The sequence below is a fragment of the Strongylocentrotus purpuratus genome, unplaced genomic scaffold, assembly GCF_000002235.5.
Source record: "Strongylocentrotus purpuratus isolate Spur 01 unplaced genomic scaffold, Spur_5.0 spur5_scaffold_13, whole genome shotgun sequence".
Classification (NCBI taxonomy): domain Eukaryota; kingdom Metazoa; phylum Echinodermata; class Echinoidea; order Camarodonta; family Strongylocentrotidae; genus Strongylocentrotus; species Strongylocentrotus purpuratus.
In genome coordinates, this window is record NW_022145598.1 from 20,888,626 (window position 1) to 20,902,257 (window position 13,632).

The window sequence follows — 13,632 nt, forward strand, 5'->3', positions numbered from 1 at the left end:
TTTTTTGAATAGGCAAGCTGTCCCCTTTACCCCCCTCCCCCCACCGTATCTCACCCCCTCTGTCTCTCTCAAACATACACAAACATACAGGCCCGAATTCACAAAGGAGGTTTATCGACAAACCTTGGTTTTGTTACGTCATATGACGCGTTTTTACGCGTTTTTTTACAAACCTGGTTTGTAAAGAACAAAAGGAGGTTTGGCGAAACAAAAGGAGGTTTGTCGACAAACCTCCTTTGTGAATTCGGGCCACTAAAATTCTTTCCCCTAATTCATTCTCAATGCTTCATTCGCAGTCTTAACTCATTTGTAGAAACTAGCCCCCTACCCCCTCCCCACTTGTGATTTCCACCAAGTGGAAATGCCTTTATTACTTGATTAATCTTTGGTCGTTTCTTTGTTTTATATACTTATCTGATGTTATTTGTTGTTGTTATTGTTCTTCTTCTTTTCTCCCTTATTGCTTTGTTTTGGTGGTTTGTTTTACCTGACTGCTGTATGCATGTAGATGTGCAAACAGGGGACTAGATGCTTAGAGTGCTTTAACATTAAAGCCTGCGCCCCTTCGTGTGTTTTGCTGACAAACATGTTACTATTTCATTGCACATTTTATTCAAACAACCCTGATTTAGGTCATTCTCTTTTTATCAGAATATCTACAGAATATGATAACAAATACACGGCTACAACATACATATGGCTTCAATATGAATATCATCACAATGCATGAGGTACGTGTAAGGCACTTCAAAATGGTTGATTGCACATGATATTATGCAGCAAGTACAACTATAGATTGCGATGTAAGTTGTCGGTTGTCGGATATGAACAATTTGTTTATTAATAGGTGAACATTTGGGACAGCTAAACTAAAATATTTAGAATTGAAAGAGGAAGATAGACACCAAATAATTAGTTTCAATTTGGAAGAAAAGAAATCCTATCGACACTCGTCGATATGATCACGTTTTTATTTAATTGAAAGTACGCTTAATAGCCTTTGAGGGGGCGGGGTCGAGAGAGGGAGGGACTCTCATCAAAGTTAAAGCGAAGGGTAAAGAAACGATGAGACCTGTTCTCTAATCAAAATGTGTGCTGTTGATATGTTTGAAGAGACTCCTCCACATTTTTTTTTCTCCAATAGGCCTTACTTCAGCTGCCACCCCTTCCCCAAACCCGACAATGATTATAATACTTCTAATGTTTCGTTACAAAAAAAGCATTAATACCATCAAGCGCACGAGCACGCACACCCACTCATGTCCATGCACCCACACGTGCAAACACATAGCACAGCTTAATTCACTATGAACATGACTGACAAAGAAAGCTGACAAAATATACAGTTCCTCAGGTAGACAAAGGAACATCCCTTCACTGCTATCATGTCAACATGTGTAGAACAGGTGTCACATGCATATTCACCTTTTTACACAATAGCAGTAAAGGGATGTTCCTTTGTCTACCTGAGGAACTGTATATTTTGTCCGCTTTCTCTGTCAGTCATGTTCATAGTGATTACAGCCTTCCACTGCACATACACCCTCTTTATCTCATATTTATACAATAAGAAAACACACACACACCCACTCACCTGAGAATTTACCGCTATTATTCATGAACAGTTAAAGGCGAACTCATAACACAATAGTCAATAGCAATAACAACGAAAGTAAAAGCACTACTTTTAATTTCGTAATCTAATTCAAACATAGTGTTCATTTACATGAAATTCTGGTTTGACTATTATATTATATCTAAAGTTATGAAAACATATTTGATATCATATAATTATTTTTTGTGATTTTAAGAGCAGGACTGAGCGGTTTCCCCCTTCCATTCTCTTGTTATTTTCCCAAGCATATTAATATATATGTTTAGGGTGTCGGTACGCGAGATTCTTTGAACAAATAGCATCCCAAACCTCCCCTCCCTACATTAATCTGTTTTAACCCCCAGCCCTCCACCTCCCCCTCCCCTCGGTTTACAATAGATACTCCACTTGGGATATGCAACTATTATAAGGACAGAGTGTAAAATTATAATGAGTTAAGTGTATATAAATGTGATGGCATTTCAAACCATTCAAAAGGGGATATGAAGCCGATTCTGATAACTAAAATCTTTTGTTCGTAAATACACAGGATAGGGGTTAATTAACAATCAAAGAAACAAGACTTTCAAATTGAAAACCCCCCGGAATGATATTAAGGACGGCATTTGTTCCCTCTTGAAACGCCGAACATACCGCGGTGTGTGCAGCTGAATATACAATGGCGTCTTATTTTGTTTACAAGCGATAGCTCCTTTATTTTCTTATCGCTGCAATTGTCATCAAAATAAAAACATGCGCGGGGTTTAGAGTGAGGCAATATATTATACATTTAGCCTGACGGTAGTGAAGTAAGAGAAAGAACTCAAGAAAAGATTAAAAAACAGGCACTGACAATGTGTGAGATGTCATGGGACATCGTCTGCTTGTGCAAATCATGTCCATCCTGTGATCTCACACATCTCAGCAGCGTTTGGAGAGCTCTTCAGGTGTTATGCCCGGGCTGTATTTAAGCGTTTTGTAATTTATAAAAATCATTACTTCGAATGTTACCAAGCATTGAATTTTGATAACTTGTCGAATCAAAGTTTCAACTTTGCAATAGTGAAAATAAAGTTAGTTTTTTAAAATCAATGAATATCTACTTTAAAGAACATTACATACTATTATATCCACAATATATTTTGAGTAGTGCCCAAATGGAAAAGGCGCTTAGAAGAAATACTGAAATGTATGTTATTTGTGTTCAAGACTATACACGGGAGAGTTATCCGCAACGACATCACAATCCACTGACAAAGCTGCCAATTTGAGATTCTCATAGACCTAGTGATTCTTATATTTCAAACATTCATAACTTATTGTTGGTCCAATTTAATATGTTAAACTTTCGCCATTCTATTCATCCTTTTTTCTGCTTTCGTACAAATAAACTTATTACACGGGTTTAATAGATTGTCCTTAAACTAACATATTTTATATAAAATTATGGTGGTGTGGCCATACTCTGCGAGTGACCTTAGTTCACTGTCTCAAAAAATCGGTACGAATTTGGAAAATATAATACCATCTTAAAAAAGAGAAACCCGAAACACAAAAAATTTCTTTAGAGTTGGTTGTGAAATTTTGAAAATATTGTCTTTTGCGTCCGTTCTAAAACTTGAGAAGATTTCATCAGAATCGTTAATAAAAAGTAATACCAAATACCAAAAATACCGACTCTGGTCACCCCGAACGATGCAAATTTTTTCGACACTCTATTTAAAAAATCTTCACAGTCATAACATTGTTTATTGTTGTTTTCACTGTTTTTGTAAATATATTTGTTTTACAATTACTGAGATAGAAATATAAAAAATACATACGTGTACATATAAGAAGTTTTTTAAAAAGGTGTTTCCCCCCCCCCTACTTTCTTATTTGCCCTATTTATCAGAGAGGGAGAGTAACATGTCACTTGTCAAACACTATATATGTTTTAAACATGTTCAATCCAGTGCATATTTTTTGCTATCAAAATTGAAGATAGTATATTGCTAACATGTTTGTGAGCGGTGCGATTCACATTATTTACGCATCTGTGTCATAATTATGACTATGTCCTTCTTTCAAGCAAAACTAAGGTGTAATCGTAAATAAACTTAATTGTTTCCCAAAAACGACGGGGATTGCTACACAATCGTCTGATGAAAGCTTCAATGATGTTTCATAATGTATCACAAGACAACGCTATTTAAAAGCCATTTGGGACCTTGGCAAACGATATCATGTTCTATTTATGTTCTCACATGTTGTCCCTATACCTAAAATCAATGTAAGTCTTATTAATGTATTACATAGCATACGAATATTGACTGCTTTGAGTTTACCTCGTAATAGATTAAACCCTTACCCTGCAAACATGCAATGTAACCTTTCCCCTCAATATTTGGTCACTGTTTACCTAACGTTGTTCGGGTACATGGACATGCAAGTACTACAGATCACCAAATTGTACCATGTGCTCCACAGACGTGTACTGGTCCCGAGCTCCTTGCAGAATCGACTTGTACACTTCGTAAGCCACCGTTGCTGCATGAAGTCCATACAATGTGGCGAAAGGCTCAAGCAGGGTACCAACGGCAGTCCCTGCACCCTCGCCGTAAAATGCACACTGTACGTGCCATGTGTTAATGGTGATACTCTCAACAAGCCAACGAGTACCATTGGCCACGGAGATATAGATGAGACACACCAAGACCCACTTGATTTCGCAAATATTCGTCATGCGAATCCCCTGCACTTGCAGTAAGAAGGCTGTCATCTGCCAGATCATGAGGATGATGGCCAGTGAATAGATGATAGCGTAGATGGAGAGTGCTTTGTGGTGACCCAGGTGAGGCTCTAATGGGTCGCTGAGTAGGAGTCCACAGCCAGCCACAATACGCATGATACACTGACAGAAGATTCCACAGGAGCACAGCAAGAGCAGGACGTCGTGGGCTTCTACCTTCCTAGGGGATATGGGTGCGAACGTCTCATGCGAATGACGCGAAACGTATGACTGATGCATATGGAGAATAAAGAAAGGAAGAATAAAAACTATGTCTGTGCTCCACATTATTTCGTTTTTGTAGAAACTGTGCTTTTTAAAAGGGTCACCACATTCGATGTACAAAGAAAAAAATAAATATGCAATGGACAACAAGATTGAGAGTGCCCAAGCCTTGCGCAAGCAATTCTGGAGATCTTTAATTGAAGGATGTAGCAAGGTGTTTCGACAAACCTGGCTACGAGTCATGTAAACTCTGCATCTGCTCAAATAGTTCTTGATGAGCGCAATACAGCTATCACTTTGAAAGATATCTCTCTGTGACGTATGAGCACTGGCGAGACGAAGTGAAGCTCTGCGCACGAAGGATACCCACATATGCCACAGAATGCAGAGCGCGATGATGGCACTCTCTGCGTTAAATGGTGTCATCATGAGGACCGCCCTTTGCTCTTCTTTTGTACTGTTCAATCCGCACAGTCCACCTGAATTACTGTAGGGTGACTTCAAAAGTTCGCTGACCGGTGTCGCTATCTTAAAGATAGAAATCCACACAGCTCCGGACATAAATATTACCATGGTAAAGAGGTTGTTGATCGTTGTGGCAAAGACCGCATCGTAGTAGTGTACAGCAAACTGCAGTGACACTGGTATCAAGGCGATTAAAATAATGCGTTGAACACTTGAGCTTATCAGTGAAATCTTAATACTGACGTTGCTTCCTTGGAAAATACTAAAACAGGCTATAGTAGAGTTTAAGGCCAAAGTTACGCTGATTAACGTAACAATCAGTAACACCCCGTATATCTTCAGGAAAGATGTACTCCGTTTGCAGTACACGTGGCCATTCCGAAGATATACAGGAAGGTCATAGCTTTGAGGTGACTGCACTTTCGTGCCAAGCAGGTCATTCGTAGCAGAGTCTTGAAGATTTTCTTCAGAAGAGAACTCAGGGCTCAGGGGATTATCCAACAGCTGAGGACTGCTAGAAAGAAAGGGTGGTGGCAGAGACGTTATGTCGGTCTGCCGTGTACGACGCCGAGGACATTGGTAAAGAGGGTTTTCATAAAGAGCACATCCGGTTAAACTGAGCCTTCTTGTGTCAGATGATGTGTAGGAAGATTCCGTTGTGGACGAACCGAGGATGAATGCGCAATGGCTGCATCGTAGTGGCCAGAAGACAGTCTGGTTTTCATGGTACTTCCCCTTATTCCTGATGAATCTGAACAACTGGACAATGATGATCAAGACAACAACAGCCAGACTTAGCTTACCGGCGATGTAGAGCGCGTCTCGCTGGAAGGACGGTGTGTCTTTGCTTAAAGGAAGATGTGACACGAAGGTAATACCAACTCCAGTACTTGCTACCAAGCACAGGGATAAGATACCACTCATGTCTGTATCCCTGTCTAGTTTTGCGTGTATTCGTCCACTTGCCATGTTTAATTGAGCATCTGCATTATTTAATGAATATCAAGTAATAAGCTCGCTATAACGCTCACTCCTAATGTAAAACTGGGAAGAAGCCCGAAGACTAAACTGTGTTCACCCTTACGTTTCATTCAGCTCTGTGCAATATCGAGGTTTATGGCTTTGCTTAATGCCTCAAGCTGGATATGAACTAAAATAGTTCGTGTAGAGCAGGTACAGTTTTAAAACACTCGATAAATGAAATGAAACTGAAAGAAATAACCCCTTTTTACAATGTAAGACATTCTCCTCTTTTACGATCACTCAAGTGTTAACCTAAGACAAAGTGTACAATGAATTGATAAGTTTCTTTATACATTTAATGCATCAAACACTTCACCCCTAAGTGTTCAGTTCAAAGCCAGAAGGGCGTTAACTCTGTATTAAATTGTAACGGTTAAGCCCCTTCTGGATCCCAACAAATATGAAGTGCAAATTGGTTTCTAAATACCCTGGTGCTTTTAACATGGTTTCATATCCGCATAGTCAAGCCATTAAACCACACGCATGTCTATACAATAAATTTATCGTAAGAAACATTATTGACTATTAAATATCCATACATATCAATACTCACATTATGGATTACGATAATAAGCTTTTAGAAATAGAAATCCAACAAAAAGGAATGAAGAATGAAATAATAAAAAAAAAAAATGAAATTTCAAGCCCAACTCAACAACCAATGACTACGTATTCATAATCAATGAATAAACTTCTTACAAAATACCCAATGTAATGAATATGGTACAGATATTTGGTTTTGGAGTAAATGAGAGATTCCATAATTCATAGATTTATTTACATTTGGATCAAAGAAACTGCCTTTTTAAAATTTATGATGGATGTTCTTGTTATTATGAGTGAGTATTCGCGAAACCAAAATGTTTCTATAAAGCAGGAAATAACTTGTGAGGTATGGATGATAAAAAATGTATACATTTTTTATTTCACCCTAAAGTACCTCTTGAAACCAGCGCAATATCATGAAAGCGATATGTTCTCTTTATACTTATCTCTCTATCTGTCTACCTCTATTTCTAACTATTTATCTATCTATCTCTTACACGCTTTGTCGTTTAGGCCATTGGAAGAAAATACCAGGGGTGTTTTGTCTACGCATTTCCCTCAATATAATCAAACGAAAACATAAAACAATTATATATTTTCATGAATGTTATGTTAATGTATATAGTGTTTTTTTTTCTTTCTCAAATTGTGTGGTTGTGATATGAAGTCTGCTTCTTATGTCATTAAACCCAGCAATTTACTCTGAAGGCTTGTTGAGATATGACACGGCAAAAGCCGGTTTGTTGTGTTAATGATGACGTAAAGCCTAAGTCACACTAAATCTACGACAGGTCGTCGACTCCGGTCAATTACCGATCGGGACTGATTGAGTTGTTTGAGGTAACAGAAAGTTTTTTTGTTGTTATTTTTGTGATATTTCGTTTAATAACAGCAGCTAATTAATCGACAAATAATATATGATCAGTCGCAGATTAATTTCCAAACATTGACCCAACGCCGACAATTAGTTTTTCGGGAAAGAGTGTAACATAGATTTAACTATGCTGCATTGCTAATTCTATCATTACCATTTTGTATTGTGATTATTATCATTATCATATATTGATCATCTTCATTCAGTCATACTTTGTTTTCATAATGTACGTGAAATCAAATGAATTTATAATAAAGATGAGACACGAAAACCCAGATCTTCTGTGTGGTTATGAACATTAAAGCTTTAATAACCACACAATAAAGCCCAACAAAATTGTTTGGTTGTCCTCGACTGCCCTCGTCTTTTTTCGGGCCGCTCGTATTTTTTTATATTTTGTTTTCTTCATTTGTTGTCATTTTTTTATTTTTTTTTATTCAATATCTTTTAATTCAATATTGTTTTGTATCTATTTGTTTGGGGGGGGGGGGGGAGCAATCTTAAATGTCAAATATACTATGTTATGCAATTGCAAGGGTCAAAATGCGTCCCGTTGCCAGTTTGGTCTTTTCAGTACGCAATTCTGTATTAATTAAACTTGCCATTTTTATTTTTCTATGTAAAAATGCCGTTCATTCAAATCAGGTTCTGAGCATTCTTAAACTCATTTTAAAGCCCATCTGTACTAGTTTACAGAAGGGATTAGACCACCCTGCAAGGTAACTGGACAGGTGGTTATCTCATAAAATCAGCTCTCAGTTAACATTAGATAATGTCCTTGTACTACTGGTCTTGGCTGGAGCTGATTACCTAATCTACTTCACCACAGACTTTGCTGTTTTGAATTCGAGCAAGCCAGTCACCACCGATGCCTTTGCCTCACTCCTCATAAGTTACCTGCCTTCTATCACCATCACCCTTCTCAATGGTGTCGTCCCTATGATCTTCAATGTTGTTGTCAGGTTTGAAGATTACAGTCCACAGTTTGAAATCAGCATTACCCTGATCAGGACTGTCTTCTTGAGACTGGCTTCCTTGGTAGTTCTCTTCCTGTCTCTCTACCCTCAGATCGTGTGCCCTAATACAGCGAGCCCACATTGCGATGTTTGCCCAAGTGACTTAAAGTGCTGGGAGACATACATAGGGAGAGAATTCAACAAGTTGACAATTACTGACTTTGCAGCTGTTGTACTGGTGATTGTTTTAGTTGAGTTCCCTAGAAAACTTGCAGCCAAGTACTGTCACTGTGGGATAGCCAAAGCTCTTGGTCAAATGGAGTTTGAACTTCTTAAGAATGTCCTAGCCAGTGGCGGATCTAGGGGGGGGGGGGGGGGGGGGGGGGCGGCCCCCCCCCCCCCCTTGAGAAAAAAAATCATGTAAAATCACGTGATTTTTACCTTTTTGGGGGTTGGCCCCCCCCCCCCCCCCCTGGTGCTCAAGGGGGGGGGGGGGGAGGTGGGGGGTGCAAATTAATTTGCCCACTGAGCGAATTTTTGGCCGGCGCGTTTTTCAAATTTTCGGGAGCAAAAAAAAAAAAAGTTGGGCCCCCTCCCCTAAGAAATCCTGGATCCGCGCCTGGTCCTGGCCAATGTTTTCTCTCAAGCTTTGTGCTGGGTTGGATCCTTCTACAGCCCTCTCCTTCCAGCGATCTGTGTGCTGAAATGCTTTGTCTTCTTCTACTTCAAGAAATGGAGTCTGTTATACAACATGGTGCCTTCCTCGCGTCCTTTCAGAGCGACTCGGTCTGGTATCTTCTTTATGGTCATCCTCCTCGTCACGTTCCTCATCTGCCTCATTTCCATCGCTTATTCCATCTCATCAATAACACCATCATCGGGATGTGGTCCTTTCCGCGGTCATACATCAATGTGGGGAGAACTCGTTGAGACCATTGATGAATGGGATAACTTCTTTGAGCAAGTCTTTGAATTCATCGGTTCAGCAGCTTTCGTTGTTCCCCTCATCATTATTCTACTACTTGTTCTTTACTGCTACCATGCTTTCTCAGCAGCTCACAAAGAGATGGTACTTCTACTCAAAGAACAGCTCATTATGGAGGGGCGAGATAAAAATTTCCTCTAGGCGAGGCTGAACGAGCTTGACCCTGCAACCACCAAAGGTCACCAGAAATCTCGGAGGAAGCAGATCATGAACCAGGAAGAGTCCCCGCCACGAATAGCACCTGAGGCATGGAGTGAAGGAGGTCCAACAGGCAAGCATCCATTCGCTATGTTACTAAGAGGAGATTGGTGGTCCAACAGGCAAGCATCCATTTGCTATGTAACCAAGAGGTGATTGGTGGTCCAACAGGCAAGCATCCATTCGCTATGTAATCAGAGGAGATTGATGCAGCATTGTTGCAAGGAACTGGGACCAGTTTGACAAAGCCTTTTTTCAATGACAAATGACAAAAATCAGTGACAAATCTGTTGATAACCAATCAGAAGCAAGGATTTCGGTAGCTTATGACAAAAACTGTAATTTGTCACTGATGACAAGTTTTGTGAAACGGGTCCCTGCCCTTATGGTTTATTTTTCTATGACTGAATCTCGGGGGGGGGGGGGGAGATATTTACTCGAGTTGACATGGTTACCTTGGTGTCTCGTTAATGCAGGAGTGGTATGCATTGGAATATTAAATCAATACACACTGTGCGGGATATAGAGGTGTCGTGGACGAGTGGATATGTCACCGGACTGTGGATCAGAAGGTTCGCGGTTCAAGTCCCACCGCGGCACTAATGTCCTTTGGCAAGACATTGATCTACAATTGCCACTCTCCACCCAGGTGTTAAATGGGTACCCGGTAGGATGCGAAAGCTAATGTGGTTAGATTAGCGAGTGTGCGCTTGTAAAAAAGACGCCTGGCTGGAATGCTCCCCAGGGAGTGGAGAATGTGCATACATTGTGTGCGGGTAAGCCTGAATCCTATCACCGGGGTAATAATATATATATCTGTAAAGCGCTTTGAGAGGGCCTTCGGTCCTGAAAAGCGCTTTCTAAGAACTAGCTATTATTATTATTATTATTATTAAAGAGGATCATGGGGAGCAATGGTCACCGATTAGAGGGCGCAAGTAGCTATAAGTAGTACAATGGAGACCCGGAATGGAGATTTAAAGGTGCTGTATTTCAAAGCCAAAAATACTTTCTGTGTTGGTCTTGATATTCATTGTACATTAAACTTGTCTTTTACCATATTAAAGTGTTTTATAGACTTTGTTTATTTAAATGCTTGACATCCCAATGAATCTTTTTTGTCATGGAAACAAAATTATTAAAAAAAAAAAAAAATGGGGAAGAAAACCAATCAGAAAAAGACACACAAAAAATGAAATTAAAAAGAAAAGAAAAAAAAAAAAATCCGCCCGCCCGCCACTACTCCAGAAGAGCAATCGAGGACAACCAAAAAAAAATTGTTTGGCTAAAGCATGGTGTAACGAAAGGAATACAATTTTACGAACGTTTCATAAGAGCTCAACACGGACAAAAGAAACATGCACATTAGAGCAATTAACTTCTGCATTTCTCCAACTTATAACCGATGATATCATACCATCAAACGATATCACCAACACTCTTCCAAGTCATTACAAAATCAATATCATCATTCAAAAGAGGCTTCCTAATACATACACATTATAATGGCATAATAGCAACATTGAAGGGGAAAATGTTTACACTGTCGCTCATATAGTTGGAATATTTTAGTTTTACCCCAATTTATGGAATTATTTTAAAAATATTTTATTCCTCAGTGACATTCATTTATTCATAATAGATCTAGATAATAGTATACATTCTCAGATTTTATTGAATAATACATTGGCAATGTGTGTTTTGCGTGACGGCTAAAACATGTGTATGCTACTACGCTTATCAACTAGGGGACCTACGCCCTTAAGTCATAAATGACAGTAGTGAGGATTAATGCCCCACAAAAGGGCACTAATATAGCACATCGACACGGTTTTGATCCTGGGGCCTCACAGTTACGAGGCCATTGCTTTGTAAATGAACCATGACTGTAAGCAGCGGGGGCCTGGGTAGGGGGCAGTTTCCATAAATACAAAATACAAAAAAGGCAATACATTTTTAATAATATTTTGCATTTTACCCCGTTCTCCAACATAAAAAAAATCCCTGTGCCCATGCCTTGAGCCATAATGCATGGCTGTCCAGAGGATTTTTTTTTAATTATTCGCACTCGTATATTGGGGCACTTTCTCTTACATCCTCTATCACATTCCTCCCATAAGTAGCGAGCAATCTAAAGGCACAATGACATGGATAAGTGTCTAAAAATATAGCCAGATGATCACTTTGGTCTCTAAGTTCTCATCATGCTATCTAAAGAAGATGTAAAAGTACCAATCACCATTCGCACATACCTACTGTAACTAATGTGTAACCAGACATTCATTACTGTATTAAGAACAGATCTGTTAGCCTAAATTTTTCAAGTGACACTTTATTTATACATTTTAACTAACAATAAGGCGTTCGAGCCTAATTCACATGCAAGTCATGTCAAATATGATTCCATTCAAGTATGCATGCAATGCAAAAGTTTAAGAGCTTAAATATACATCATAAACACATGTGTTGTCATGTTTGTCCGACAACAGATAATTTACCTAAGTGATACAAGCTTAAAGTATTGATGGTATATGCAACTTACAAATTCTAGGGACATGTTTATGATGTAACAGCATTAGATCACTATCAACCGAATTCTACTCCAAAGTGTACCTTTTCTTTCCGACGAAAACATGACAAGCAATTCTATTTCAGGGTAAACACAAAGTAGCCTCTGAAGTACTTTTAATCCAGGCTAACCAGCAACCGTCCAAAAATTACTCTAATCCAAGTTTGAGTAAAAATACTCGATTGTCTATCTTCCTGTTGCCAAATATATATAATCTACCTTCATGGTCACCGCTCAACGGGTATTTCATTAACGGATCCCTCGTCTAACATGCTAGCTCACTCTGTCGGCACCCATGTGACTTTAAATACAGAGGTTTCTACGATGAGATTTTCAAGTCCAACTTATTGCCAACTTACTAATCAATTTAAAACGTACTTTAATCCAAAGAAAATTCATTCCCTGCTGTCTGTACTTTAGTTGTAAACCTACATTTGTTATGAGCTGTAATAAACTCTAAGTAATTATAATCAACGTTTCTTAGTGTACACATTCTGAGTCACAAGAGAGAGAATGAGAGAGAGAGAGAGAGAAGGAGAGCGTGCGAGTTTACAGATTCACAATCCAGTGCACTCATATTTAGAACAATTATTTACATTCTATTTACACAAAGGAGCGAAGACATGTTCAATTCAAGTTAAAGACTGACTGCCTTTGTCCTCAACAGATACATTAACGAGGCATCCAATATCTTACAGAAAAACTCAACTTATACCTCAAGTTAAAATGTACAGGTATAAAATATACATGTTCAAATTGTTGTAGTAATACAAATTAACTAAGATTAAAACTTAAACCTAAATCTGAATCTAATTCTACAAGATGCCTCATAGATTATAAGGCACTGGTGACATTTTACGTTATAAAGGTCCAAAGCCTCTCTGTCCAAATGTTCATATTTGGAGAAGTCTGTGGTTCTTCACCTTATCTGGGAGGAGATCACAATTATAATCAATAAATGACACATATTTGTGAAGCTTACAATCGGCCATGCACAAAGAAGACGAAAGACTTGATGCATGGCTGATCGTCAACGAAAAGGAGTTTTAAGTCTTTTGTCAACTCTCTTCATATTCATCATATGAGTTGCATCAAATGAAAGAAGAGGATCTAAGCTTTACAAATATGTGTCATTTATTAATTATAATTGTGATTAAGTTACGATAAAACATCGATATTTCTCGGTTTCATTTTTTTCTGGGACGCCCTAACCTATTAAATATTTAAGAGTTTATGTAGGCTAAAAAAATAAATTGTTACAAGATTTAAACTGGAAATTATATATAAATAAAATTCGGAATAAATTAAATGATACTGAAAATTGTGGATTTAATGTGATTGATATTGCTAGTAAAATATCTTCGCTTCGTTTGTCATGGTTATCTCGTTTCTTTAATTATAATGGCTCTAATTGTAAAAATATGTTC

At 38.5% G+C, this 13,632-nt stretch overlaps 1 pseudogene; it reads left to right on the forward strand.

Annotated features, from left to right (window-relative positions):
* Window positions 1-6,894: 6,894 nt before the first annotated feature.
* On the forward strand, window positions 6,895-9,979 carry LOC105438959 (annotated as a pseudogene).
* Window positions 9,980-13,632: the final 3,653 nt, after the last annotated feature.